We start from the raw sequence: 27,686 nt of genomic DNA on the forward strand, positions 1-27,686 counted from the left end.
TCTGTTAATTCATCTCACAGAGTTACATCTTTCCCTTCAAGAAGTCTTTCGCTAAGGCTGTTCTTGTGGAATTGGCAAAGGGTTATTTGGAAGCCCATTAAGGGCTTTGGTGAAAAAGGAAATATCTTTCGTTCAAAACTGGAAAGAAGCTTTCTGAGAAATTGCTCTGTGTTCTGTTAATTCATCTCACAGAGTTACATCTTTCCCTTCAAGAAGCCTTTCGCTAAGGCTGTTCTTGTGGAATTGGCAAAGGGATATTTGGAAGCCCATAGAGGGCTATGGTGACAAAGGAAATAACTTCCGTTCAAAACTGGAAAGAAGCTTTCTGAGAAACTGCTCTGTGTTCTGTTAATTCAACTCACAGTGTTACATCTTTCCCTTCAAGAAGCCTTTCGCTAAGGCTGTTCTTGTGGAATTGGCAAAGTGATATTTGGAAGCCCATAGAGGGCTACGGTGAAAAAGGAAATATCTTCGGTTCAATACTGGAAAGAACCTTTCTGAGAAACTGCTCGGTGTTCTGTTAATTCATCTCACAGAGTTATATCTTTCCCTTCAAGAAGCCTTTCGCTAAGGCTGTTCTTGTGGAGTTGGCAAAGGGATATTTGGAAGCCCATAGAGGGCTATGGTGAAAAAGGAAATATCTTCCGTTCAATACTGGAAAGAAGCTTTCTGAGAAGCTGCTCTGTGTTCTGTTAATTCATCTCACAGAGTTACATCTTTCCCTTCAAGAAGCCTTTCGCTAAGGCTGTTCTTGTGGAATTGGCAAAGGCATATTTCGAAGCCCATAGAGGGCTATGGTGAAAAAGCAAATATCTTCCGTTAAAAACTGGAAAGAAGCTTTTCGAGAAACTGCTCTGTGTTCTGTTAATTCATCTCAAAGAGTTGCATCTTTCCATTCAAGAAGCCATTCTCTAAGGCTCTTCTTGTGGAATTGGCAAAGTGATATTTGGAAGCCCATAGAGGACTACGGTGAAAAAGGAAATATCTAAGGTTCAATACTGGAAAGAAGCTTTCTGAGAAACTGCTCTGTGTTCTGTTAATTCATCTCACAGAGTTACATCTTTCCCTTCAAGAAGCCTTTCGCTAAGGGTGTTCTTGTGGAAATAGCAAAGGGATACTTGGAAGCCCATTAAGGGATATGGTGAAAAACGAAATAACTTCCTTTCAAAACTTGAAAGAAGCTTTCTCAGAAACTGCTCTGTGTTCTGTTAATTCGTCTCACAGAGTTACATCTTTCCTTTCAAGAAGCCTTTCGCTAAGGCTGTTCTTGTGGAATTGGCAAAGGGATATTTGGAAGGCCATAGAGGGCTACGGTGAAAAAGGAAATATCTTCCGTTCAATACTGGAAAGAAGCTTTCTGAGAAACTGCTCTGTGTTCTGTTAATTCATCTCACAGAGTTACATCTTTCCCTTCAAGAAGCCTTTCGCTAAGGCTGTTCTTGTGGAATTGGCAAAGGGATATTTGGAAGCCCATAGAGAGCTATGGTGAAAAAGGAAATATCTTCCGTTCAAAACTGAAAAGAAGCTTTCTGATAAACTGCTCTGTGTTCTGTTAATTCATCTCATAGAGTTACATCTTTCCCTTCAAGAAGCCTTTCGCTAAGGCTGTTCTTGTGAAATTGGCAAAGGGATATTTGGAAGCCCATAGAGGGCTATGCTGAAAAAGGAAATATCTTCCGTTCAAAACTGGAAGGAAGCTTTGTGAGAAACTGCTCTGTGTTCTGTTAATTCATCTCACAGAGTTACATCTTTCCCTTCAAGAACCCTTTCGCTAAGGCTGTTCTTGTGGAATTGGCAAAGTGATATTTGGAAGCCCATAGAGGGCTATGGTGAAAAACGAAATATCTTCCGTTCAATATTGGAAAGAAGCTTTCTGAGAAACTGCTCTGTGTTATGTTAATTCATCTCACAGAGTTACATTTTTCCCTTCAAGGAGCCTTTCGCTAAGGCTGTTCTTGTGGAATTGGCAAAGGGATATTTGGAAGCCCATAGAGGGCTATGGTGAAAAAGGAAATATCTTCCGTTCAAAACTGGAAAGAAGCTTTCTGAGAAACTGCTCTGTGTTCTGTTAATCCATCTCACAGAGCTACATCTTTCCCTTCAGGAAGCCTTTCGCTAAGGCTGTTCTTGTTGAATTGGCAAAGTGATATTTGGAAGCCCATAGAGGGCTATGGTGAAAACGGAAATATCTTCCGTTCAAAACTGGAAAGAAGCTTTCTGAGAAACTGCTCTGTGTTCTGTTAATTCATCTCACAGAGCTACATCTTTGCCTTCAAGAAGCTTTTCGCTAAGACTGTTCTTGTGGAATTGGCAAAGTGATATTTGGAAGGCCACAGAGGGCTACGGTGAAAAAGGAATTATCTCCCGTTCAACACTGGAAAGAAGCTTTCTGAGAAACTGCTCTGTGTTCCGTTAATTCATCTCAGAGAGTTACATCTTTCCCTTCAAGAAGCCTTTCGCTAAGGCTGTTCTTGTGGAATTGGCAAAGTGATAATTGGAAGCCCATGGAGGGCTATGGTGGAAAAGGAAATATCTTCCGTTCAAAACTGGAAAGAAGCTTTCTGAGAAACTGCTCTGTGTTCCGATAATTCATCTCACAGAGTTACATCTTTCCCTTCAAGAAGCCTTTCGCTAAGGCTGTTCTTGTGGAATTGGCAAAGTGATATTTGGAAGCCCATTGAGAGCTATGGTGGAAAAGGAAATATCTTCCGTTCAAAACTGGAAAGAAGCTTTCTGAGAAACTGCTCTGTGTTCTGTTAATTCATCTCACAGAGTTACATCTTTTCCTTCAAGAAGCCTTTCGCTAAGACTGTTCTTGTGGAGTTGGCAAAGTGATATTTGGAAGCCCATAGAGGGCTATGGTGAAATACGAAATATCTTCCGTTCAAAACTGGAAAGAAGCTTTCTGAGAAACTGCTCTGTGTTCTGTTAATTCATCTCACAGAGTTACATCTTTCCCTTCAAGAATCCTTTGGCTAAGGCTGTTCTTGTGGAATAGGCAAAGGGATATTTGGAAGTCCATGGAGGGCTACTGTGAAAAAGGAAATATCTTGCGTTCAATACTGGAAAGAAGCTTTCTGAGAAACTGCTCTGTGTTCTGTTAATTCATCTCACAGAGTTACATCTTTCCCTTCAAGAAGCCTTTCGCTAAGGCTGTTCTTGTGGAATTGGCAAAGGGATATTTGGAAGCCCATAGAGGGCTATGGTGAAAAAGTAAGTATCTAACGTTCAAAACTGTAAAGAAGCTTTCTGAGAAACTGCTCTGTGTTCTGTTAATTCATCTCACAGAGTTACATCTTTCCCTTCAAGAAGCCTTTCGCTAAGGCTGTTCTTGTGGAATTGGCAAAGGGATATTTGGAAGCCCATAGAGGGCTATGGTGAAAACGGAAATATCTTCCGTTCAAAACTGGAAAGAAGCTTTCTGAGAAACTGCTCTGTGTTCCGTTAATTCATCTCACAGAGTTACATCTTTCCCTTCAAGAAGCCTTTCGCTAAGGCTGTTCTTGTGGAATTCGCAAAGTGATATTTGGAAGCCCATAGAGGGCTATGGTGAAACACGAAATATCTTCCGTTCAAAACTGGAAAGAAGATTTCTGAGAAACTGCTCTGTGTTCTGTTAATTCATCTCACAGAGTTATATCTTTCCCTTCAAGTGACTTTCGCTAAGGCTGTTCTTGTGGAATTGGCAAAGTGGTATTTGGAAACCCATGGAGGGCTACGGTGAAAAGGAAATACCTTGCGTTCAGTACGGGAAAGAAGCTTTCTGAGAAACTGCTCTGTGTTTTGTTAATTCATCCCTCAGAGTTACATCTTTCCCTTCAAGAAGCCTTTCTCTACGGCTGTTCTTGTTGAATTGGCAAAGTGATCTTTTGAAGCCCATAGAGGGCTATGGTGAAAAAGGAAATATCTTCCGTTCAAAACTGGAAAGAAGTTTTCTGAGAAAATGCTCTGTGTTCTGTTAATTCATCTCACAGAGTTATATCTTTCCCTTCAAGAAGACTTTTGCTAAGGCTGCTCTTGTGGAATTGGCAAAGTGATCTTTGGAAGCCCATGGAGGGCTACGGTGAAAAAGGAAATATCTTCGGTTCAATACTGGATAGAAGCTTTCTGAGAAAATGCTCTGTGTTCTGTTAATTCATCTCACAGAGTTACATCTTTCCCTTCAAGAAGCTTTTAGCTAAGGCTGTTCTTGTGGAATTGGCAAAGGGATATTTGGAAGCCCATAGAGGGCTATGGTGAAAAAAGAAATATCTTCCGTTCAAAACTGGAAAGAAGCTTTCTGAGAAACTGCTCTGTGTTCTGCTAATTCATCTCGCAGAGTTACATCTTTCCCTTCAAGAAGCCTTTCGCTAAGGCTGTTCTTGTGGAATTGGCAAAGGGATATTTGGAAGAACATAGAGGGCTATGGTGAAAAAGGAAATATCTTCCGTTCAAAACTGGAAAGAAGCTTTCTGAGAAACTGCTTTGTGTTCTGTTAATTCATCTCACAGAGTTACATCTTCCCCTTCAAGAAGCCTTTCGCTAAGGCTGTTCTTGTGGAATTCGCAAAGTGATATTTGGAAGCCCATAGAGGGCTCTGGTGAAATACGAAATATCTTCCGTTCAAAACTGGAAAGAATCTTTCTGAGAAACAGCTCTGTGTTCTGTTAATTCATCTCACAGAGTTATATCTTTCCCTTCAAGAAGACTTTCGCTAAGGCTCTTCTTGTGGAATTGGCAAAGTGATATTTGGAAGCCCATAGAGGGCTACGGTGAAAAAGGAAATATCTCCGGTTCAATACTGGAAAGAAGCTTTCTGAGAAACTGCTCTGTGTTCTGTTAATTCATCTCACAGAGTTACATCTTTCCCTTCAAGAAGCCTTTCGCTAAGGGTGTTCTTGTAGAATTGGCAAAGGGATACTTGGAAGCCCATTAAGGGCTATGGTGAAAAACGAAATAACTTCCGTTCAAAACTGGAAAGAAGCTTTCTGAGAAACTGCTCTGTGTTCTGTTAATTCATCTCACAGCGTTACATCTTTCCCTTCAAGAAGCCTTTCGCTAAGGCTGTTCTTGTGGAATTGGCAAAGGGATATTTGGAAGACCATAGAGGGATATGGTGAAAAAGGAAATATCTTCCGTTCAAAACTGGAAAGAACCTTTCTGAGAAACTGCTCTGTGTTCTGTTAATTCATCTCACAGAGTTGCATCTTTCCATTCAAGAAGCCATTCGCTAAGGCTGTTCTTGTGGAATTCGGAAAGTGATATTTGGAAACCCATGGAGGACTACGGTGAAATAGGAAATATCTTGCGTTCAGTACTGGAAAGAAGCTTTCTGAGAAACTGCTCTGTGTTTTGTTAATTCATCTCTCAGAGTTACATCTTTCCCTTCAAGAAGCCTTTCGCTAAGGCTCTTCTTGTGGAATTGGCAAAGTGATATTTGGAAGCCCATAGAGGGCTATGGTGAAAAAGGAAATATCTTAAGTTCAAAACTGGAAAGAAGCTTTCTGAGAAAATGCTCTGTGTTCTGTTAATTCATCTCACAGAGTTACATCTTTCCCTTCAAGAAGTCTTTCGCTAAGGCTGTTCTTGTGGAATTGGCAAAGGGTTATTTGGAAGCCCATTAAGGGCTTTGGTGAAAAAGGAAATATCTTTCGTTCAAAACTGGAAAGAAGCTTTCTGAGAAATTGCTCTGTGTTCTGTTAATTCATCTCACAGAGTTACATCTTTCCCTTCAAGAAGCCTTTCGCTAAGGCTGTTCTTGTGGAATTGGCAAAGGGATATTTGGAAGCCCATAGAGGGCTATGGTGGCAAAGGAAATAACTTCCGTTCAAAACTGGAAAGAAGCTTTCTGAGAAACTGCTCTGTGTTCTGCTAATTCAACTCACAGTGTTACATCTTTCCCTTCAAGAAGCCTTTCGCTAAGGCTGTTCTTGTGGAATTGGCAAAGTGATATTTGGAAGCCCATAGAGGGCTACGGTGAAAAAGGAAATATCTTCGGTTCAATACTGGAAAGAACCTTTCTGAGAAACTGCTCGGTGTTCTGTTAATTCATCTCACAGAGTTATATCTTTCCCTTCAAGAAGCCTTTCGCTAAGGCTGTTCTTGTGGAGTTGGCAAAGGGATATTTGGAAGCCCATAGAGGGCTATGGTGAAAAAGGAAATATCTTCCGTTCAATACTGGAAAGAAGCTTTCTGAGAAGCTGCTCTGTGTTCTGTTAATTCATCTCACAGAGTTACATCTTTCCCTTCAAGAAGCCTTTCGCTAAGGCTGTTCTTGTGGAATTGGCAAAGGCATATTTCGAAGCCCATAGAGGGCTATGGTGAAAAAGCAAATATCTTCCGTTAAAAACTGGAAAGAAGCTTTTCGAGAAACTGCTCTGTGTTCTGTTAATTCATCTCAAAGAGTTGCATCTTTCCATTCAAGAAGCCATTCTCTAAGGCTCTTCTTGTGGAATTGGCAAAGTGATATTTGGAAGCCCATAGAGGACTACGGTGAAAAAGGAAATATCTAAGGTTCAATACTGGAAAGAAGCTTTCTGAGAAACTGCTCTGTGTTCTGTTAATTCATCTCACAGAGTTACATCTTTCCCTTCAAGAAGCCTTTCGCTAAGGGTGTTCTTGTGGAAATAGCAAAGGGATACTTGGAAGCCCATTAAGGGATATGGTGAAAAACGAAATAACTTCCTTTCAAAACTTGAAAGAAGCTTTCTCAGAAACTGCTCTGTGTTCTGTTAATTCGTCTCACAGAGTTACATCTTTCCCTTCAAGAAGCCTTTCGCTAAGGCTGTTCTTGTGGAATTGGCAAAGGGATATTTGGAAGGCCATAGAGGGCTACGGTGAAAAAGGAAATATCTTCCGTTCAATACTGGAAAGAAGCTTTCTGAGAAACTGCTCTGTGTTCTGTTAATTCATCTCACAGAGTTACATCTTTCCCTTCAAGAAGCCTTTCGCTAAGGCTGTTCTTGTGGAATTGGCAAAGGGATATTTGGAAGCCCATAGAGAGCTATGGTGAAAAAGGAAATATCTTCCGTTCAAAACTGAAAAGAAGCTTTCTGATAAACTGCTCTGTGTTCTGTTAATTCATCTCATAGAGTTACATCTTTCCCTTCAAGAAGCCTTTCGCTAAGGCTGTTCTTGTGAAATTGGCAAAGGGATATTTGGAAGCCCATAGAGGGCTATGCTGAAAAAGGAAATATCTTCCGTTCAAAACTGGAAGGAAGCTTTGTGAGAAACTGCTCTGTGTTCTGTTAATTCATCTCACAGAGTTACATCTTTCCCTTCAAGAACCCTTTCGCTAAGGCTGTTCTTGTGGAATTGGCAAAGTGATATTTGGAAGCCCATAGAGGGCTATGGTGAAAAACGAAATATCTTCCGTTCAATATTGGAAAGAAGCTTTCTGAGAAACTGCTCTGTGTTATGTTAATTCATCTCACAGAGTTACATTTTTCCCTTCAAGGAGCCTTTCGCTAAGGCTGTTCTTGTGGAATTGGCAAAGGGATATTTGGAAGCCCATAGAGGGCTATGGTGAAAAAGGAAATATCTTCCGTTCAAAACTGGAAAGAAGCTTTGTGAGAAACTGCTCTGTGTTCTGTTAATTCATCTCACCGAGTTACATGATTCCCTTCAAGAAGCCTTTCGCTAAGGCTGTTCTTGTGGAGTTGGCAAAGTTATAATTGAAAGCCCATAGAGGGTTATGATGAAAAAGGAAATATCTTCCGTTCAAAACTGGAAAGAAGCTTTATGAGAAACTGCTCTGTGTTCTGTTAATTCATCTCACAGAGTTACATCTTTCCTATCAAGAAGCCTTTCGCTAAGGCTGTTCTTGTGGAATTGGCAAAGGGATATTTAGAAGCTCATAAAGGGCTATGGTGAAAAAGGAAATATCTTTCGTTTAATACTGGAAAGAAGCTTTCTGAGAAACTGCTCTGTGTTCTGTTAATTCATCTCACAGAGTTACATCTTTCCCTTCAAGAAGCCTTTCCCTAATGTTGTTCTTGTGGAATTGGCAAAGTGATATTTGGAAGCCCATAGAGGGCTATGGTGAAAAAGGAAATATCTTCCGTTCAAAACTGGAAAGAAGCTTTCTGAGAAACTGCTCTGTGTTCTGTTAATTCATCTCACAGAGTTACATCTTTCCCTTCAAGAGGCCTTTCGCTAAGGCTGTTCTTGTGGAATTGGCAAAGGGATATTTGGAAGCCCATAGAGGGCTATGGTGAAAAAGGAAATATCTTCCGTTCAAAACTGGAAAGAAGCTTTCTGAGAAACTGCTCTGTGTTCTGTTAATTCATCTCACCGAGTTACATATTTCCCTTCAAGAAGCCTTTCGCCAATGCTGTTCTTGTGTAATTGGCAAAGTGATATTTGGAACCCCATGGAGTGCTACGGTGATAAAGGAAATATCTTGCGTTCAATACTGGAAAGACACTTTCTGAGAAACTGCTCTGTGTTCTGTTAATTCATCTCACAGGGTTAAATCTTTCCCTTCAAGAAGCCTTTCGCTAAGGCTGTTCTTGTGGAATTGGCATAGGGATATTTGGAAGCCCATAGAGGGCTATGGTGAAAAAGGAAATATCTTCTGTTCAAAACTGGAAAGAAGCTTTCTGAGAAACTGCTCTGTGTTCCGTTAATTCATGTCACAGAGTTACATCTTTCCCTTCAAGAAGCCTTTCGCTAAGGATGTTCTTGTGGAATTCGCAAAGTGATATTTGGAAGCCCATAGAGGGCTATAGTGAAAAATTAAATAAATTCCGTTCAAAACTGGAAAGAAGCTTTCTGAGAAACTGCTCTGTGTTCTGTTAATTCATCTCACAGAGTTACATCTTTCCCTTCAAGAAGCCTTTCGCTTAGGCTGTTCTTGTGAAATTTGCAAAGGGATATTTGGAAGCCCTTAGAGGGCTATGGTGAAAAACGAAATATCTTCCGTTCAAAACTGGAAAGAAGCTTTCTGAGAAACTGCTCTGTGTTCTGTTAATTCATCTCACAGAGTTACATCTTTCCCTTCAAGAAGCCTTTCGCTAAGGCTGTTCTTGTGGAATTGGCAAAGTGATATTTGGAAGCCCATAAAGGGCTCGGGTGAAAATGGAAATAACTTCCGTTCAAAACTGGAAAGAAGCTTTCTGAGAAACTGCTCTGTGTTCTGTTAATTCATCACACAGAGTTACATCTTTCCCTTCAAGAAGCCTTTCGCTAAGGCTGTTGTTGTGGAGTTGGCAAAGGGATATTTGGAAGCCAACAGAGGGCTATGGTGAAAAAGGAAGTATCTTCCGTTCAAAACTGGAAAGAAGCTTTCTGAGAAACTGCTCTGTGTTCTGTTAATTCATCTCACAGAGTTACATCATTCCCTTCAAGATGCCTTTCGCTAAGGCTGTTCTTGTGGAGTTGGCAAAGTGATAATTGTAAGCCCATAGAGGGTTATGGTGAAAAAGGAAATATCTTCCGTTCAAAACTGGAAAGAAGCTTTATGAGAAACTGCTCGGTGTTCTGTTAATTCATCTCAGAGAGTTACATCTTTCCCTTCAAGAAGCCTTTCGCTAAGGCTGTTCTTGTGGAATTGGCAAAGGGATATTTGGAACCCCATAGAGGGCTATGGTGAAAAAGGAAATATCTTCCGTTCAATACTGGAAAGAATTTTTCTGAGAAACTGCTCTGTGTTCTGTTAATTCATCTCACAGAGTTACATCTTTCCCTTCAAGAGGCCTTTCCCTAATGTTGTTCTTGTGGAATTGGCAAAGTGATATTTGGAAGCCCATAGAGGGCTATGGTGAAAAAGGAAATATCTTCCGTTCAAAACTGGAAAGAATCTTTCTGAGAAACTGCTCTGTGTTCTGTTAATTCACCTCACAGAGTTACATCTTTCCTTTCAAGACGCTTTTCGCTAAGGCTGTTCTTGTGGAATTGGCAAAGTGATATTCGGGAGCCCATAGAGTGCTATGGTGAAAAACGAAATATCTTCCGTTCAAAATTGGAAAGAAGCTTTCTGAGAAACTGCTCTGTGTTTTGTTAATTCATCTCAGAGAGTTACATCTTTCCCTTCAAGAAGCCTTTCGCTAAGGCTGTTCTTGTGGAATTGGCAAAGTGATATTTGGAAGCCAATTGAGGGCTACTGTGAAAAAGGAAGTATCTTCCGTTCAAAACAGGAAAGAAGCTTTCTGAGAAACTGCTCTGTGTTCTGTTAATTCATCTCACAGAGTTACATCTTTCCCTTCAAGAATCCTTTCGCTAAGGCTGTTCTTGTGGAATTGGCAAAGGGATATTAGGAAGCCCATAGAGGGCTATGGTGAAAAAGGAAATATCTTCCGTTCAAAACTGGAAAGAGGCTTTCTGAGAAACTGCTCTGTGTTCTGTTAATTCATCTCACAGAGTTACATCTTTCCCTTCAAGAACCCTTTCGCTAAGGCTGTTCTTGTGGAATTGGCAAAGTGATATTTGGAAGCACATAGAGGGCTATGGTGAAAAAGGAAATATCTTCCGTTCAATACTGGAAAGAAGCTTTCTGAGAAACTGCTCTGTGTTCTGTTAATTCATCTCACAGAGTTACATCTTTCCCTTCAAGAAGCCTTTCCCTAATGTTGTTCTTGTGGAATTGGCAAAGGGATATTTGGAAGCCCATAGAGGGCTACGGTGAAAAAGGAAATATCTTCCGTTCAAAACTGGAAAGAAGCTTTCTGAGAAACTGCTCTGTGTTCTGTTAATTCATCTCACAGAGTTACATCTTTCCTTTCAAGACGCCTTTCGCTAAGGCTGTTCTTGTGGAATTGGTAAAGTGATATTTGGGAGCCCATAGAGTGCTATGGTGAAAAACGAAATATTTTCCGTTCAAAACTGGAAAGAAGCTTTCTGAGAAACTGCTCTGTGTTCTGTTAAATCATCTCACCGAGTTACATCTTTCCCTTCAAGAAGCCTTCGCTAAGGCTGTTCTTGTGGAATTGGCAAAGTGATATTTGGAAGCCCATGGAGGGCTACGGTGAAAAAGGAAATATCTTGAGTTCAATACTGGAAAGAAGCTTTCTGAGAAACTGCTCTGTGTTCTGTTAATTCATCTCACAGAGTTACATCTTTCCCTTCAAGAAGCCTTTCGCTAAGGCTGTTCTTGTGGAATTGGAAAAGTGATATTTGGAAGCCCATAGAGGGCTATGGTGAAAAACGAAATATCTTCCGTTCAAAACTGGAAAGAAGCTTTCTGAGAAACTGCTCTGTGTTCTGTTAATTCATCTCACAGAGTTACATTTTTCCCTTCAAGAAGCCTTTCGCTAAGGCTGTTCTTGTGGAATTGGAAAAGGGATATTTGGAAGCCCTTAGAGGTCTATGGTGAAAAACGAAATATCTTCCGTTCAAAACTGGAAAGAAGCTTTCTGAGAAACTGCTCTGTGTTCTGTTAATTCATCTCACAGAGTTACATCTTTCCCTTCAAGAAGCCTTTTGCTAAGGCTGTTCTTGTGGAATTGGCAAGTGATATTTGGAAGCCCATAGAGGGCTATGGTGAAAATGGAAATATCTTCCGTTCTAAACGGGAAAGAAGCTTTCTGAGAAACTGCTCTGTGTTCTGTTAATTCATCTCACAGAGTTACATCTTTCCCTTCAAGAAGCCTTTCGCTAAGGCTGTTCTTGTGGAATTGGCAAAGGGATATTTGGAAGCCCATAGAGGACTATGGTGAAAAAGGAAATATCTTCCGTTCAAAACTGGAAAGAAGCTATCTGAGAAACTGCTCTGTGTTCTGCTAATTCATTTCACTGAGTTACATCTTTCCCTTCAAGAAGCCTTTCGCTAAGGCTGTTCTTGTGGAATTGGCAAAGTGATATTTGGAAGGCCATAGAGGGCTACGTTGAAAAAGGAAATATCTTCCGTTCAAAACTGGAAAGAAGCTTCCAGAGAAACTGCTCTGTGTTCTGTTAATTCATCTCACAGAGTTACATCTTTCCCTTCAAGAAGCCTTTCGCTAAGGCTGTTCCTGTGGAATTGGCAAAGGGATATTTGGAAGCCCATAGAGGACTATGGTGAAAAAGGAAATATCTTCCGTTCAAAACTGGAAAGAAGCTTTCTGAGAAACTGCTCTGTGTTCTGTTAATTCATTTCACAGAGTTACATCTTTCCCTTCAAGAAGCCTTTCGCTAAGGCTGTTCTTGTGGAATTGGAAAAGGGATATTTGGAAGCCCATATAGGGCTATGGTGAAAAAGGAAGTATCTTCCGTTCAAAACTGGAAAGCAGCTTTCTGAGAAACTGCTCTGTGTTCTGTTAATTCATCTCACAGAGTTACATCTTTCCCTTCAAGAATCCTTTCGCTAAGGCTGTTCTTGTCGAATTGGCAAAGTGATATTTGGAAGCCCATAGAGGGCTTCGGTGAAAAAGGAAATATCTTCCGTTCAAAACTGGAAAGAAGCTTTCTGAGAAACTGCTCTGTGTTCTGTTAATTCATCTCACAGAGTTACATCTTTCCCTTCAAGAAGCCTTCCGCTAAGGCTGTTCTTGGGGAATGGGCAAAGTGGTATTTGGAAGCCCATAGAGGGCTACGGTGAAAAAGGAAATATCTTCCGTTCAATACTGGAAATAAGCTTTCTGAGAAACTGCTCTGTGTTCTGTTAATTCATCTCACAGAGTTACATCTTTCCCTTCAAGAAGCCTTTCGCTAAGGCTCTTCTTGTGGAATTGGCAAAGTGGTATTTGGAAGCCCATGGAGGGCAACGGTGAAAAAGGAAATACCTTGCGTTCAATACTGGAAAGAAGCTTTCTGAGAAACTGCTCTGTCTTATGTAAATTCATCTCACAGAGTTACATCTTTCCCTTCAAGAAGCCTTTCGCTAAGGCTGTTCTTGTGGAATTGGCAAAGTGATATTTGGAAGCCCATACAGGGCTATGGAGAAAATGGAAATATCTTCCGTTCAAAACTGGAAAGAAGCTTTCTGAAAAACTACTCTGTGTTCTGTTAATTCATCTCACAGAGTTACATCTTTCCCTTCAAGAAGCCTTTCGCTAAGGCTGTTCTTGTGGAATTGGCAAAGGGATATTTGGAAGCCCATAGAGGACAATGGTGAAAAAGGAAATATCTTCCGTTCAAAACTGGAAAGAAGCTTTCTGAGAAACTGCTCTGTGTTCTGTTAATTCATTTCACAGAGTTACATCTTTCCCTTCAAGAAGCCTTTCGCTAAGGCTGTTCTTGTGGAATTGGCAAAGGGATATTTGGAAGCCCATAGAGGGCTATGGTGAAAAAGGAAATATCTTCCGTTCAAAACTGGAAAGAAGCTTTCTGAGAAACTGCTCTGTGTTCCGTTAATTCATCTCACAGAGTTACATCTTTCCCTTCAAGAAGCCTTTCGCTAAGGCTGTTCTTGTGGGATTGGCAAAGGGATATTTGGAAGCCCATAGAGGGCTATGGTGAAAAAGGAAATATGTTCCGTTCAAAACTGGAAAGAAGCGTTCTGAGAAAATGCTCTGTGTTCTGTTAATTCATCTCACAGAGTTACATCTTTTCCTTCAGGAAGCCTTTCGCTAAGGCTGTTCTTGTGGAATTGGCAAAGTGATACTTGGAAATCCATCTAGGGCTACTGTGAAAAAGGAAATATCTTCCGTTCAAAACTGGAAAGAATCTATCTGAGTAACTGCTCTGTGTTCTGTTAATTCATCTCACAGAGTTACATCTTTCCCTTCAAGAAGCCTTTCGCTAAGGCTGTTCTTGTGGAATTGGCAAAGGGATATTTGGAAGCCCATGGAGGGCTATGGTGAAAAAGGAAATATATTCCGTTCAAAACTGGAAAGAAGCTTTCTGAGAAACTGCTCTCTGTTCTGCTAATTCATCTCACCGAGTTACATCTTTCCCTTCAAGAAGCCTTTCGCTAATGCTCTTCTTGTGGAATTGGCAAAGTGATATATGGAAGCCCATGGAGGGCTACGGTGAAAAAGGAAATATCTTCCGTTCAATACTGGAAAGAAGCTTTCTGAGAAACTGCTCTGTATTCTGTTAATTCATCTCACAGAGTTACATCTTTCCCTTCAAGAAGCCTTTCGCTAAGGCTGTTCTTGTGGAATTGGAAAAGTGATATTTGGAAGCCCATAGAGGGCTATAGTGAAAAACGAAATATCTTCCGTTCAAAACTGGAAAGAAGCTTTCTGAGAAACTGCTCTGTGTTCTGTTAATTCATCTCACAGAGTTACACCTTTCCCTTCATGAAGCCTTTCGCAAAGGCTGTTCTTGTGGAATTGGCAAAGTGATATTTGGAAGCCCATAGTGGGCTTCGGTGAAAAAGGAAATATCTTCCGTTCAAAACTGGAAAGAAGCTTTCTGAGAAACTGCTCTGTGTTCTGTTAATTCATCTCACAGAGATACATCTTTCCCTTCAAGAAGCCTTTCGCTAAGGATGTTCTTGTGGAATTGGCAAAGTGATATATGGAAGCCCTTAGAGGGCTATTGTGAAAAAGGAAAAATCTTCCGTTCCAAACTTGAAAGAAGCTTTCTGAGAAACTGCTCTGTGTTCTGTTAATTCATCTCCCAGAGATACATCTTTCCCTTCAAGAAGCCTTTCGCTAAGGCTGTTCTTGTGTAATTGGCAAAGTGGTATTTGGAAGCCCATGGAGGGCTACGGTGAAAAAGGAAATATCTTGCGTTCAATACTGGAAAGAAGCTTTCTGAGAAACTGCTCTGTGTTTTGTAAATTCATCTCACAGAGTTCCATCTTTCCTTTCAAGAAGCCTTTCGCTAAGGCTGTTCTTGCGGAATTGGCAAAGGGATATTTGGAAGCCCATAGAGGGCTAGGGTGAAAATGGAAATAACTTCCGTTCAAAACTGGAAAGAAGCTTTCTGAGAAACTGCTCGGTGTTCTGTTAATTCATCTCACAGAGTTACATCTTTCCCTTCAAGAAGCCTTTCGCTAAGGCTGTTCTTGTGGAGTTGGCAAAGGGATATTTGGAAGCCCACAGAGGGCTATGGTGAAAAAGGAAGTATCTTCCATTCAAAACTGGAAAGAAGCTTTCTGAGAAACTGCTCTGTGTTCTGTTAATTCATCTCACAGAGTTACATCTTTCCCTTCAAGAAACCTTTCGATTAGGCTGTTCTTGTGGAATTGGCAAAGGGATATTTGGAAGCCCATAGAGGGCTATGTTGAAAAAGGAAATATCTTCCGTTCAAAACTGGAAAGAAGCTTTCTGAGAAACTGCTCTGTGATCTGTTAATTCATTTCACAGAGTTACATCTTTCCCTTCAAGAAGCCTTTCACTAAGGCTGTTCTTGTGGAATTGGCAAAGGGATATTTGGAAGCCCATAGAGGGCTATGGTGAAAAAGGAAATATCTTCCGTTCAAAAGTGGAAAGAATCTTTCTGAGAAACTGCTCTGTGTTCTGTTAATCCATCTCACAGAGTTACATCTTTCCCTTCAAGAAGCCTTTCGCTAAGGCTGTTCTTGTGGAATTGGCAAAGGGATATTTGGAAGCCCATAGAGGGCTATGGTGAAAAAGGAAATATCTTCCGTTCAAAACTGGAAAGAAGCTTTCTGAGAAACTGCTCTGTGTTCTGTTAATTCATCTCACAGAGTTGCATCTTTCCTTCAAGAAGCCTTTCGCTAAGGCTGTTTTTGTGGAGTTGGCAAAGTGATATTTGGAAGCCCATAGAGGGCTATGGTGAAACACGAAATATCCACCGTTCAAAACTGGAAAAAAGCTTTCTGAGAAACAGCTCTGTGTTCTGTTAATTCATCTCACCGAGTTACATCTTTCCCTTCAAGAATCCTTTGGCTAAGGCTGTTCTTGTGGAATTGGCAAAGGGATATTTGGAAGTCCATGGAGCGCTACTGTGAAAAAGGAAATATCTTGAGTTCAATACTGGAAAGAAGCTTTCTGAGAAACTGCTCTGTGTTCTGTTAATTCATCTCACAGAGTTACATCTTTCCCTTCAAGAAGCCTTTCGCTAAGGCTGTTCTTGTGGAATTGGCAAAGGGATATTTGGAAGCCCATGGAGGGCTATGGTGAAAAAGGAAATATCTTCCGTTCAAAACTGGAAAGAAGCTTTCTGAGAAACTGCTCTGTGTTCTGTTAATTCATCTCACAGAGTTACATCTTTCCCTTCAAGAAGCCTTTCGCTAAGGCTGTTCTTGTGGAGTTGGCAAAGTGATATTTGGAATCCCATAGAGGGCTATGGTGAAACACGAAATATCTTCCGTTCCAAACCTGAAAAAAGCTTTCTGAGAAACTGCTCTGTGTTCTGTTAATTCATCTCACAGGGTTACATCTTTCCCTTCAAGAATCCTTTGGCTAAGGCTGTTCTTGTGGAATTGGCAAAGGGATATTTGGAAGTCCATGGAGGGCTACATGAAAAAGGAAATATCTTGCTTTCAATACTGGAAAGAAGCTTTCTGAGATACTGCTCTGTGTTGTGTTAATTCACCTCACAGAGTTACATCTTTCCCTTCAAGAAGCCTTTCGCTAAGGCTGTTCTTGTGGAATTGGGAAAGTGATATTTGGAAACCCATAGAGGGCTATGGTGAAAAAGGAAATATCTTCCGTTCAAAACTGGAAAGAAGCTTTCTGAGAAACTGCTCTGTGTTCTGTTAATTCATCTCACAGAGTTACATCCTTCCCTTCAAGAAGCCTTTCGCTAAGGCTGTTCTTGTGGAATTGGCAAAGGGATATTTGAAACCCCATAAAGGGCAATGGTGAAAAAGGAAGTATCTTCCGTTCAAAACTGGAAAGAAGCTTTCTGAGAAACTGCTCTGTGTTCTGTTTATTCATCTCACAGAGTTACATCTTTCCCTTCAAGAAGCCTTTCGATTAGGCTGTTCTTGTGGAATTGGCAATGGGATATTTGGAAGCCCATAGAGGGCTATGGTGAAAAAGGAAGTATCTTCCGTTCAAAACTGGAAAGAAGCTTTCTGAGAAACTGCTCTGTGTTCTGTTAATTCATCTCACAGAGTTACATCTTTCCCTTCAAGAAGCTTCTCACTAAGGCTGTTCTTGTGGAGTTGGCAAAGTGATATTTGGAAGCCCATAGAGGGCTATGGAGAAAAAGGAAATATCTTCCGTTTAAAACTGGAAAGAAGCTTTCTGAGAAACTGCTCTGTGTTCTGTTAATTCATCTCACAGAATTACATCTTTCCCTTCAAGAAGCCTTTCGCTAAGGCTGTTCTTGTGGAATTGGCAAAGGGATATTTGGGAGCCCATAGAGGGCTATGGTGAAAAAGGAAATATCTTCCGTTCAAAACTGGAAAGAAGCTTTCTGAGAAACTGCTCTGTGTTCTGTTAATTCATCACAAAGAGTTACATCTTTCCCTTCAAGAAGCCTTTGGCTAAGGCTGTTCTTGTGGAATTGGCAAAGGGATATTTGGAAGTCCATGGAGGGCTACTGTGAAAAAGGAAATATCTTGCGTTCAATACTGGAAAGAAGCTTTCTGAGAAACTGCTCTGTGTTCTGTTAATTCATTTCACAGAGTTACATCTTTCCCTTCAAGAAGCCTTTCGCTAAGGCTGTTCTTGTGGAATTGGAAAAGTGATATTTGGAAGCCCATTGAGGGCTATGGTGGAAAAGGAAATATCTTCCGTTCAAAACTGGAAAGAAGCTTTCTGAGAAACTGCTCAGTGTTCTGTTAATTCATCTCACAGAGTTACATCTTTCCCTTCAAGAAGCCTTTCGCTAAGGCTGTTCTTGTGGAATTGGCAAAGGGATATTTGGAAGCCCATGGAGGGCTATGGTGAAAAAGGAAATATCTTCCGTTCAAAACTGGAAAGAAGCTTTCTGAGAAACTGCTCTGTGTTCTGTTAATTCATCTCACAGAGTTACATCTTTTCCTTCAAGAAGCCTTTCGCTAAGGCTGTTCTTGTGGAGTTGGCAAAGTGATATTTGGAATCCCATACAGGGCTATGGTGAAACACGAAATATCTTCCGTTCAAAACTGTAAAAAAGCTTTCTGAGAAACTGCTCTGTGTTCTGTTAATTCATCTCACAGGGTTACATCTTTCCCTTCAAGAATCCTTTGGCTAAGGCTGTTCTTGTGGAATTGGCAAAGGGATATTTGGAAGTCCATGGAGGGCTACTGTGAAAAAGGAAATATCTTGCGTTCAATACTGGAAAGAAGCTTTCTGAGAAACTGCTCTGTGTTCTGTTAATTCATTTCACAGAGTTACATCTTTCCCTTGAAGAAGCTTTTCCCTAAGGCTGTTCTTGTGGAATTCGCAAAGGGATATTTGGAAGCACATAGAGGGCAAAGGTGAAAAAGGAAGTATCTTCCGTTCAAAACTGGAAAGAAGCGTTCTGAGAAACTGCTCTGTGTTCTGTTAATTCATCTCACAGAGTTACATCTTTCCCTTCAAGAAGCCTTTCGATTAGGCTGTTCTTGTGGAATTGGCAAAGTGATATTTGGAAGCCCATAGAGGGCTAAGGTGAAAAAGGAAATATCTTCCGTTCAAAACTGGAAAGAAGCTTTCTGAGAAACTGCTCTGTGTTCCGTTAATTCATCTCACAGAGTTACATCTTTCCCTTCAAGAAGCCTTTCGCTAAGGCTGTTCTTGTGGAATTGGCAGAGGGATATATGGAAGCCCATAGAGGGCTATGGTGAAAAAGGAAATATCTTCCGTTCAAAACTGGAAAGAAGCTTTCTGAGAAACTGCTCTGTGTTCTGTTAATTCATCTCAGAGAGTTACATCTTTTCCTTCAAGAAGCCTTTCGCTAAGGCTGTTCTTGTGGAGTTGGCAAAGTGATATTTGGAAGCCCATAGAGGGCTATGGTAAAACACGAAATATCTTCCGTTCAAAACTGGAAAGAAGCTTTCTGAGAAACTGCTCTGTGTTCTGTTAATTCATCTCACAGAGTTACATCTTTCCCTTCAAGAAGCCTTTCGCTAAGGCTGTTCTTGTGGAATTGGCAAAGGGATATTTGGAAGCCCATAGAGGACTATGGTGAAAAAGGAAATATCTTCCGTTCAAAACTGGAAAGAAGCTATCTGAGAAACTGCTCTGTGTTCTGCTAATTCATTTCACTGAGTTACATCTTTCCCTTCAAGAAGCCTTTCGCTAAGGCTGTTCTTGTGGAATTGGCAAAGTGATATTTGAAAGGCCATAGAGGGCTACGTTGAAAAAGGAAATATCTTCCGTTCAAAACTGGAAAGAAGATTCCAGAGAAACTGCTCTGTGTTCTGTTAATTCATCTCACAGAGTTACATCTTTCCCTTCAAGAAGCCTTTCGCTAAGGCTGTTCTTGTGGAATTGGCAAAGGGATATTTGGAAGCCCATAGAGGACTATGGTGCAAAAGGAAATATCTTCCGTTCAAAACTGGAAAGAAGCTTTCTGAGAAACTGCTCTGTGTTCTGTTAATTCATTTCACAGAGTTACATCTTTCCCTTCAAGAAGCCTTTCGCTAAGGCTGTTCTTGTGGAATTGGAAAAGGGATATTTGGAAGCCCATATAGGGCTATGGTGAAAAAGGAAGTATCTTCCGTTCAAAACTGGAAAGCAGCTTTCTGAGAAACTGCTCTGTGTTCTGTTAATTCATCTCACAGAGTTACATCTTTCCCTTCAAGAATCCTTTCGCTAAGGCTGTTCTTGTCGAATTGGCAAAGTGATATTTGGAAGCCCATAGAGGGCTTCGGTGAAAAAGGAAATATCTTCCGTTCAAAACTGGAAAGAAGCTTTCTGAGAAACTGCTCTGTGTTCCGTTAATTCATCTCACAGAGTTACATCTTTCCCTTCAAGAAGCCTTTCGCTAAGGCTGTTCTTGTGGGATTGGCAAAGGGATATTTGGAAGCCCATAGAGGGCTATGGTGAAAAAGGAAATATGTTCCGTTCAAAACTGGAAAGAAGCGTTCTGAGAAAATGCTCTGTGTTCTGTTAATTCATCTCACAGAGTTACATCTTGTTCTTCAGGAAGCCTTTCGCTAAGGCTGTTCTTGTGGAATTGGCAAAGTGATACTTGGAAATCCATCTAGGGCTACTGTGAAAAAGGAAATATCTTCCGTTCAAAACTGGAAAGAAGCTATCTGAGTAACTGCTCTGTGTTCTGTTAATTCATCTCACAGAGTTACATCTTTCCCTTCAAGAAGCCTTTCGCTAAGGCTGTTCTTGTGGAATTGGCAAAGGGATATTTGGAAGCCCATGGAGGGCTATGGTGAAAAAGGAAATATATTCCGTTCAAAACTGGAAAGAAGCTTTCTGAGAAACTGCTCTGTGTTCTGCTAATTCATCTCACCGAGTTACATCTTTCCCTTCAAGAAGCCTTTCGCTAATGCTCTTCTTGTGGAATTGGCAAAGTGATATATGGAAGCCCATGGAGGGCTACGGTGAAAAAGGAAATATCTTGCGTTCAATACTGGAAAGAAGCTTTCTGAGAAACTGCTCTGTATTCTGTTAATTCATCTCACAGAGTTACATCTTTCCCTTCAAGAAGCCTTTCGCTAAGGCTGTTCTTGTGGAATTGGAAAAGTGATATTTGGAAGCCCATAGAGGGCTATAGTGAAAAACGAAATATCTTCCGTTCAAAACTGGAAAGAAGCTTTCTGAGAAACTGCTCTGTGTTCTGTTAATTCATCTCACAGAGTTACACCTTTCCCTTCATGAAGCCTTTCGCTAAGGCTGTTCTTGTGGAATTGGCAAAGTGATATTTGGAAGCCCATAGTGGGCTTCGGTGAAAAAGGAAATATCTTCCGTTCAAAACTGGAAAGAAGCTTTCTGAGAAACTGCTCTGTGTTCTGTTAATTCATCTCCCAGAGATACATCTTTCCCTTCAAGAAGCCTTTCGCTAAGGCTGTTCTAGTGGAATTCGCAAAGGGATATTTGGAAGCCCATAGAGGGCAAAGGTGAAAAAGGAAGTATCTTCCGTTCAAAACTGGAAAGAAGCTTTCTGAGAAACTGCTCTGTGTTCTGTTAATTCATCTCACAGAGTTACATCTTTCCCTTCAAGAAGCCTTTCGATTAGGCTGTTCTTGTGGAATTGGCAAAGTGATATTTGGAAGCCCATAGAGGGCTAAGGTGAAAAAGGAAATATCTTCCGTTCAAAACTGGAAAGAAGCTTTCTGAGAAACTGCTCTGTGTTCCGTTAATTCATCTCACAGAGTTACATCTTTCCCTTCAAGAAGCCTTTCGCTAAGGCTGTTCTTGTGGAATTGGCAGAGGGATATATGGAAGCCCATAGAGGGCTACGGTGAAAAAGGAAATATCTTCCGTTCAAAACTGGAAAGAAGCTTTCTGAGAAACTGCTCTGTGTTCTGTTAATTCATCTCAGAGAGTTACATCTTTTCCTTCAAGAAGCCTTTCGCTAAGGCTGTTCTTGTGGAGTTGGCAAAGTGATATTTGGAAGCCCATAGAGGGCTATGGTAAAACACGAAATATCTTCCGTTCAAAACTGGAAAGAAGCTTTCTGAGAAACTGCTCTGTGTTCTGTTAATTCATCTCACAGAGTTACATCTTTCCCTTCAAGAAGCCTTTCGCTAAGGCTGTTCTTGTGGAATTGGCAAAGGGATATTTGGAAGCCCATAGAGGACTATGGTGAAAAAGGAAATATCTTCCGTTCAAAACTGGAAAGAAGCTATCTGAGAAACTGCTCTGTGTTCTGCTAATTCATTTCACTGAGTTACATCTTTCCCTTCAAGAAGCCTTTCGCTAAGGCTGTTCTTGTGGAATTGGCAAAGTGATATTTGAAAGGCCATAGAGGGCTACGTTGAAAAAGGAAATATCTTCCGTTCAAAACTGGAAAGAAGATTCCAGAGAAACTGCTCTGTGTTCTGTTAATTCATCTCACAGAGTTACATCTTTCCCTTCAAGAAGCCTTTCGCTAAGGCTGTTCTTGTGGAATTGGCAAAGGGATATTTGGAAGCCCATAGAGGACTATGGTGAAAAAGGAAATATCTTCCGTTCAAAACTGGAAAGAAGCTTTCTGAGAAACTGCTCTGTGTTCTGTTAATTCATTTCACAGAGTTACATCTTTCCCTTCAAGAAGCCTTTCGCTAAGGCTGTTCTTGTGGAATTGGAAAAGGGATATTTGGAAGCCCATATAGGGCTATGGTGAAAAAGGAAGTATCTTCCGTTCAAAACTGGAAAGCAGCTTTCTGAGAAACTGCTCTGTGTTCTGTTAATTCATCTCACAGAGTTACATCTTTCCCTTCAAGAATCCTTTCGCTAAGGCTGTTCTTGTCGAATTGGCAAAGTGATATTTGGAAGCCCATAGAGGGCTTCGGTGAAAAAGGAAATATCTTCCGTTCAAAACTGGAAAGAAGCTTTCTGAGAAACTGCTCTGTGTTCCGTTAATTCATCTCACAGAGTTACATCTTTCCCTTCAAGAAGCCTTTCGCTAAGGCTGTTCTTGTGGGATTGGCAAAGGGATATTTGGAAGCCCATAGAGGGCTATGGTGAAAAAGGAAATATGTTCCGTTCAAAACTGGAAAGAAGCGTTCTGAGAAAATGCTCTGTGTTCTGTTAATTCATCTCACAGAGTTACATCTTGTCCTTCAGGAAGCCTTTCGCTAAGGCTGTTCTTGTGGAATTGGCAAAGTGATACTTGGAAATCCATCTAGGGCTACTGTGAAAAAGGAAATATCTTCCGTTCAAAACTGGAAAGAAGCTATCTGAGTAACTGCTCTGTGTTCTGTTAATTCATCTCACAGAGTTACATCTTTCCCTTCAAGAAGCCTTTCGCTAAGGCTGTTCTTGTGGAATTGGCAAAGGGATATTTGGAAGCCCATGGAGGGCTATGGTGAAAAAGGAAATATATTCCGTTCAAAACTGGAAAGAAGCTTTCTGAGAAACTGCTCTGTGTTCTGCTAATTCATCTCACCGAGTTACATCTTTCCCTTCAAGAAGCCTTTCGCTAATGCTCTTCTTGTGGAATTGGCAAAGTGATATATGGAAGCCCATGGAGGGCTACGGTGAAAAAGGAAATATCTTGCGTTCAATACTGGAAAGAAGCTTTCTGAGAAACTGCTCTGTATTCTGTTAATTCATCTCACAGAGTTACATCTTTCCCTTCAAGAAGCCTTTCGCTAAGGCTGTTCTTGTGGAATTGGAAAAGTGATATTTGGAAGCCCATAGAGGGCTATAGTGAAAAACGAAATATCTTCCGTTCAAAACTGGAAAGAAGCTTTCTGAGAAACTGCTCTGTGTTCTGTTAATTCATCTCACAGAGTTACACCTTTCCCTTCATGAAGCCTTTCGCTAAGGCTGTTCTTGTGGAATTGGCAAAGTGATATTTGGAAGCCCATAGTGGGCTTCGGTGAAAAAGGAAATATCTTCCGTTCAAAACTGGAAAGAAGCTTTCTGAGAAACTGCTCTGTGTTCTGTTAATTCATCTCCCAGAGATACATCTTTCCCTTCAAGAAGCCTTTCGCTAAGGCTGTTCTTGTGTAATTGGCAAAGTGGTATTTGGAAGCCCATGGAGGGCTACGGTGAAAAAGGAAATATCTTGCGTTCAATACTGGAAAGAAGCTTTCTGAGAAACTGCTCTGTGTTTTGTAAATTCATCTCACAGAGTTCCATCTTTCCTTTCAAGAAGCCTTTCGCTAAGGCTGTTCTTGCGGAATTGGCAAAGGGATATTTGGAAGCCCATAGAGGGCTAGGGTGAAAATGGAAATAACTTCCGTTCAAAACTGGAAAGAAGCTTTCTGAGAAACTGCTCGGTGTTCTGTTAATTCATCTCACAGAGTTACATCTTTCCCTTCAAGAAGCCTTTTGCTAAGGCTGTTCTTGTGGAGTTGGCAAAGGGATATTTGGAAGCCCACAGATGGCTATGGTGAAAAAGGAAGTATCTTCCATTCAAAACTGGAAAGAAGCTTTCTGAGAAACTGCTCTGTGTTCTGTTAATTCATCTCACAGAGTTACATCTTTCCCTTCAAGAAACCTTTCGATTAGGCTGTTCTTGTGGAATTGGCAAAGTGATATTTGGAAGCCCATCGAGGGCTATGGTGAAAAAGGAAATATCTTCCGTTCAAAACTGGAAAGAAGCTTTCTGAGAAACTGCTCTGTGATCTGTTAATTCATTTCACAGAGTTACAACTTTCCCTTCAAGAAGCCTTTCACTAAGGTGTTCTTGTGGAATTGGCAAAGGGATATTTGGAAGCCCATAGAGGGCTATGGTGAAAAAGGAAATATCTTCCGTTCAAAAGTGGAAAGAATCTTTCTGAGAAACTGCTCTGTGTTCTGTTAATTCATCTCACAGAGTTACATCTTTCCCTTCAAGAAGCCTTTCGCTAAGGCTGTTCTTGTGGAATTGGCAAAGGGATATTTGGAAGCCCATAGAGGGCTATGGTGAAAAAGGAAATATCTTCCGTTCAAAACTGGAAAGAAGCTTTCTGAGAAACTGCTCTGTGTTCTGTTAATTCATCTCACAGAGTTGCATCTTTCCTTCAAGAAGCCTTTCGCTAAGGCTGTTCTTGTGGAGTTGGCAAAGTGATATTTGGAAGCCCATAGAGGGCTATGGTGAAACACGAAATATCCACCGTTCAAAACTGGAAAAAAGCTTTCTGAGAAACAGCTCTGTGTTCTGTTAATTCATCTCACCGAGTTACATCTTTCCCTTCAAGAATCCTTTGGCTAAGGCTGTTCTTGTGGAATTGGCAAAGGGATATTTGGAAGTCCATGGAGCGCTACTGTGAAAAAGGAAATATCTTGAGTTCAATACTGGAAAGAAGCTTTCTGAGAAACTGCTCTGTGTTCTGTTAATTCATCTCACAGAGTTACATCTTTCCCTTCAAGAAGCCTTTCGCTAAGGCTGTTCTTGTGGAATTGGCAAAGGGATATTTGGAAGCCCATGGAGGGCTATGGTGAAAAAGGAAATATCTTCCGTTCAAAACTGGAAAGAAGCTTTCTGAGAAACTGCTCTGTGTTCTGTTAATTCATCTCACAGAGTTACATCTTTTCCTTCAAGAAGCCTTTCGCTAAGGCTGTTCTTGTGGAGTTGGCAAAGTGATATTTGGAATCCCATAGAGGGCTATGGTGAAACACGAAATATCTTCCGTTCCAAACCTGAAAAAAGCTTTCTGAGAAACTGCTCTGTGTTCTGTTAATTCATCTCACAGGGTTACATCTTTCCCTTCAAGAATCCTTTGGCTAAGGCTGTTCTTGTGGAATTGGCAAAGGGATATTTGGAAGTCCATGGAGGGCTACATGAAAAAGGAAATATCTTGCTTTCAATACTGGAAAGAAGCTTTCTGAGATACTGCTCTGTGTTCTGTTAATTCACCTCACAGAGTTACATCTTTCCCTTCAAGAAGCCTTTCGCTAAGGCTGTTCTTGTGGAATTGGGAAAGTGATATTTGGAAACCCATAGAGGGCTATGGTGAAAAAGGAAATATCTTCCGTTCAAAACTGGAAAGAAGCTTTCTGAGAAACTGCTCTGTGTTCTGTTAATTCATCTCACAGAGTTACATCCTTCCCTTCAAGAAGCCTTTCGCTAAGGCTGTTCTTGTGGAATTGGCAAAGGGATATTTGAAACCCCATAAAGGGCAATGGTGAAAAAGGAAGTATCTTCCGTTCAAAACTGGAAAGAAGCTTTCTGAGAAACTGCTCTGTGTTCTGTTTATTCATCTCACAGAGTTACATCTTTCCCTTCAAGAAGCCTTTCGATTAGGCTGTTCTTGTGGAATTGGCAATGGGATATTTGGAAGCCCATAGAGGGCTATGGTGAAAAAGGAAGTATCTTCCGTTCAAAACTGGAAAGAAGCTTTCTGAGAAACTGCTCTGTGTTCTGTTAATTCATCTCACAGAGTTACATCTTTCCCTTCAAGAAGCTTCTCACTAAGGCTGTTCTTGTGGAGTTGGCAAAGTGATATTTGGAAGCCCATAGAGGGCTATGGAGAAAAAGGAAATATCTTCCGTTTAAAACTGGAAAGAAGCTTTCTGAGAAACTGCTCTGTGTTCTGTTAATTCATCTCACAGAATTACATCTTTCCCTTCAAGAAGCCTTTCGCTAAGGCTGTTCTTGTGGAATTGGCAAAGGGATATTTGGGAGCCCATAGAGGGCTATGGTGAAAAAGGAAATATCTTCCGTTCAAAACTGGAAAGAAGCTTTCTGAGAAACTGCTCTGTGTTCTGTTAATTCATCACACAGAGTTACATCTTTCCCTTCAAGAAGCCTTTGGCTAAGGCTGTTCTTGTGGAATTGGCAAAGGGATATTTGGAAGTCCATGGAGGGCTACTGTGAAAAAGGAAATATCTTGCGTTCAATACTGGAAAGAAGCTTTCTGAGAAACTGCTCTGTGTTCTGTTAATTCATTTCACAGAGTTACATCTTTCCCTTCAAGAAGCCTTTCGCTAAGGCTGTTCTTGTGGAATTGGAAAAGTGATATTTGGAAGCCCATTGAGGGCTATGGTGGAAAAGGAAATATCTTCCGTTCAAAACTGGAAAGAAGCTTTCTGAGAAACTGCTCAGTGGTCTGTTAATTCATCTCACAGAATTACATCTTTCCCTTCAAGAAGCCTTTCGCTAAGGCTGTTCTTGTGGAATTGGCAAAGGGATATTTGGAAGCCCATGGAGGGCTATGGTGAAAAAGGAAATATCTTCCGTTCAAAACTGGAAAGAAGCTTTCTGAGAAACTGCTCTGTGTTCTGTTAATTCATCTCACAGAGTTACATCTTTTCCTTCAAGAAGCCTTTCGCTAAGGCTGTTCTTGTGGAGTTGGCAAAGTGATATTTGGAATCCCATACAGGGCTATGGTGAAACACGAAATATCTTCCGTTCAAAACTGTAAAAAAGCTTTCTGAGAAACTGCTCTGTGTTCTGTTAATTCATCTCACAGGGTTACATCTTTCCCTTCAAGAATCCTTTGGCTAAGGCTGTTCTTGTGGAATTGGCAAAGGGATATTTGGAAGTCCATGGTGGGCTACTGTGAAAAAGGAAATTTCTTGCGTTCAATACTGGAAAGAAGCTTTCTGAGAAACTGCTCTGTGTTCTGTTAATTCATTTCACAGAGTTACATCTTTCCCTTCAAGAAGCTTTTCCCTAAGGCTGTTCTTGTGGAATTCGCAAAGGGATATTTGGAAGCACATAGAGGGCAAAGGTGAAAAAGGAAGTATCTTCCGTTCAAAACTGGAAAGAAGCGTTCTGAGAAACTGCTCTGTGTTCTGTTAATTCATCTCACAGAGTTACATCTTTCCCTTCAAGAAGCCTTTCGATTAGGCTGTTCTTGTGGAATTGGCAAAGTGATATTTGGAAGCCCATAGAGGGCTATGGTGAAAAAGGAAATATCTTCCGTTGAAAACTGGAAAGAAGCTTTCTGAGAAACTGCTCTGTGTTCCGTTAATTCATCTCACAGAGTTACATCTTTCCCTTCAAGAAGCCTTTCGCTAAGGCTATTCTTGTGGAATTGGCAAAGTGATATTTGGAAGCCCATTGACGGCTATGGTGGAAAAGGAAATATCTTCCGATCAAAACTGGAAAGAAGCTTTCTGAGAAACTGCTCTGTGATCTGTTAATTCATCTCACAGAGTTACATCTTTCCCTTCAATAATCCTTTGGCTAAGGCTGTTCTTGTGGAATTGGCAAAGGGATATTTGGAAGTCCATGGAGGGCTACTGTGAAAAAGGAAATATCTTGCGTTCAATACTGGAAAGAAGCTTTCTGAGATACTGCTCTGTGTTCTGTTAATTCACCTCACAGAGTTACATCTTTCCCTTCAAGAAGCCTTTCGCTAAGGCTGTTCTAGTGGAATTCGCAAAGGGATATTTGGAAGCCCATAGAGGGCAAAGGTGAAAAAGGAAGTATCTTCCGTTCAAAACTGGAAAGAAGCTTTCTGAGAAACTGCTCTGTGTTCT

The sequence above is a fragment of the Chlorocebus sabaeus genome, chromosome X, assembly GCF_047675955.1.
Source record: "Chlorocebus sabaeus isolate Y175 chromosome X, mChlSab1.0.hap1, whole genome shotgun sequence".
Classification (NCBI taxonomy): Eukaryota; Metazoa; Chordata; class Mammalia; order Primates; family Cercopithecidae; genus Chlorocebus; species Chlorocebus sabaeus.